Consider the following 2,886-nt stretch of genomic DNA (forward strand, 5'->3'; position numbering starts at 1 on the left):
CTGAGATTACAGGCCTGTGCTCTCTCATGGATGTTTTCCCACACCTACTTCCTCTCCTCTCATTCACACCCTAACCCACTGTCATCTGACTTCCACCCCAGCCAGCCCAGTACTATCAAAATTACCTGCTTTCCAAGCTTCTTCTAACCCCTACCCCTTACCAGACTTCTCACTGTGTCTCCCAAGGCTGCTATTCACTAATTTATTCTTTCTGGAAAGCTCTTCCCTCTGCCTCTCTTTATATCTTGGGGGTATTTTTGTTGTTGTTGTTCCTCTGGCCTTGCCTTTTTGCTCCTTCTTGGTGCTCAGCTTTCTTCTGCCTAGCCTCTCAGAATGGCATGGAAGAGCCCAGAATTCTCGCCATTGCCCATTCCTCCTTCTCCTCATTCCCTTTTCTTGTTGTGTTCACTCACACCTGTAGGCCAATGTCTCCAGAATCTTTGTCACCAATTTTGACATTTCTTTGAGGTTGCATGCTTGTTACCAGGTATGTACATTGACTATCACCAGGCCCAACTGAACCGCATCAAAGATGAGCTTCCCGCATCGATACCACCTCGCCACCTCCCCCACTGATGTTCTTTTCTCTGGTCTTCCTTGAGTCGGATCAAACTGCGGCCTCAATATTCTTTCTCAAACCACTCACATTACCTTTGATTTTCATTATAAAAGAGGCAGATTCCCTAATGTGTAGGTAATTCTAAATAAAGCACCATTATCTGTAATACCTACAATAGTACATGAAGCCGAAATGGAACTGTGCATTGGGCCATCCTTTCTCTGCAGCTTTCTGAAAGTACTTCAGTGATTCGGCATAATTCTGGAAAATAATTGCACTCTTATTCATAGCTATATGTATAACTTCATGGTAACAATTGCCTTTTATGATTTTTTTTAGAATATAGACAGTGCTTTATGTGATGCAGGCTAATTAGAATAGTGTCAGATATATAATACATTTGACTTTATTATGTTGGATATTACCAAAGAATTATTTCATTGTAAATTATATATTTTTATACAGTGACAGTAGGTTTTTGTTGAATATCAGGGAAGGTCACTTGAAAGACAGATAAAGAAGATAAATTTCCCTATCAAAAAACCTTCAGGGGACAGATATTTCCAAGGCTATTTAGAATCTAAGATTCTAAGCTATAATTAGAGTTGCTATTCTTGTCACGGGCTTGTTCTTCTATGTCTCTTTGGCAAACAAAGATTTCACTGAATTATTTTATTCTCTATTATCAAATATAACAGTTCTGCCAACCAAATGATAAGGACTAATTCCTACGAATTAATGAGTGATCATGAATTTTACTCTATAAATTGCCAGAAGTATGTTGTAAAGGTAATAAAATTATTTGACTTACCACTGAAACTCCTTTTCCATAAAAGTAAAGGACACCAAGTCCATGAAGACCAATTGCATTACCCTGGAAGAATTTTAAAATCCCAGTCAAGTCCCAAAACAATTCATGACAAGGAAAATTACTTCAAAATCATTCAGGATATTTGAAATGCCCTCATCAAGAGTAATCAGAGTGAGGAGATAGCTCCGTAGTCTGAGCACCTGCCTGGCAAGCACTTGCTCAGCAGGCACTTAGACTGCCAAGCTATCTCCCCAGCCCTTGGTTGATATCTTGATCATAGCCATTCTTTCTGGGCTACAATGGAATCTCAGCATTTTAATTTGATATTTCTCAAATGACCAGTGATGTTGAAGATTTTTTCATATATTTATTTGCTGTTCATATTTCTTCTGAGAAGTGTATATTCATCTCAGATGCACATTTTTGGATTGGGTCTTTAAATTTGGGAGGTCTGGTTTTTTTTTTATTTTGAGTTTTTATATGTTCTCCATAGTGATCCTTTGTCTGAGCTGGTAAACATATGTTCGGACATGTGAGTTATCTCTTCACTATTAATGGTTTCTCTTGGTGTCAGTCAGTACTATTTTGTATTTGCTTTGTGTATGATTCCACAGTAGGCACTGAGCTGGAGTAAGAGAGGTGAATGGTGAATGAAGCAGGAGAGTCTGTGAATAAGTGGGATTTGAGTCACATTAAAAGGATGTGTCAGGCTTCTTAAAGCCACATCAAATGTGCTGAATCTTAAGAGGAAGTTGTGAGTTCCAAGAAGTAGGGCACACAGCTGGTTGAGGCTAGTAATGGGACAGAATTGAGTTTCAGGGCAGTGGCCTTTGAGCTGCATCTTAAAGACTATATAGGAGTTTTCCAGAAAGGCAAAGTCAATCCTGTCAATCATTGCCCAATTTGGTCAAAGAGGTTGACCTAAAAGGTCAAATAACATTAGAGGCTGTGTGGATTTCAGTTCAGCCAGGAAAGCACTGTGCATATGTGCTTCTTTGTCAAAATTTGACTGCCTGTAAGATCACTGATGTTTTGTTTTTCACTTGATGCTCAACTACTGCCTATTCTTTTGACTAACATTCTGAATACTGAAGAGATTATTCTGCATATTTAGTACTTGAAGATAATGGACAACTTACACAAGTTCAAATATATTGATAGTTCACAAATCAATCCCAGGTAAGGACTAAGCCCCACAAATGGCTTCCCCAACTAAAACACCTTTCCTTTCTGTCATCTCTTATGCATTTCATTCTTGGGTGACCATGTAAGAGGCCAATAGCAGTCACTTGATTTTTCTTTCAGCAGATATGTAGGTTTGTCTCACAGGTATTTCCCCAGGAAATTAATTTCTGATAGAAAATTCTCCAGACTTTTTCTTACTGTCTAAATTTTGCTATTATTGATGCAACCAGGATATACCTCACTGACATAAAGTGGCACAAAAATAGAGAAGGTATATTTTAAATACTGTTTCAAGATTCCAAACTTTGAGCCTGTGCATATCAAAATGGAC

At 38.4% G+C, this 2,886-nt stretch overlaps 1 long non-coding RNA gene across 1 annotated transcript in view; it reads right to left on the reverse strand.

Annotated features, from left to right (window-relative positions):
• Positions 1-734: 734 nt before the first annotated feature.
• The window catches only part of LOC111814845, a 6,661-nt gene continuing 4,509 nt past the window's right edge, over positions 735-2,886 (reverse strand). Inside the window, exons 2-3 of the long non-coding RNA XR_002819721.1 lie at positions 1,371-1,433; positions 735-820 (exon numbers count right to left, since the gene is read on the reverse strand). This is a non-coding gene — a long non-coding RNA (uncharacterized LOC111814845). The remainder of the gene's footprint in view (positions 821-1,370; positions 1,434-2,886) is intronic.

The sequence above is a fragment of the Octodon degus genome, unplaced genomic scaffold, assembly GCF_000260255.1.
Source record: "Octodon degus isolate 3935 unplaced genomic scaffold, OctDeg1.0 scaffold00639, whole genome shotgun sequence".
NCBI lineage: Eukaryota > Metazoa > Chordata > Mammalia > Rodentia > Octodontidae > Octodon > Octodon degus.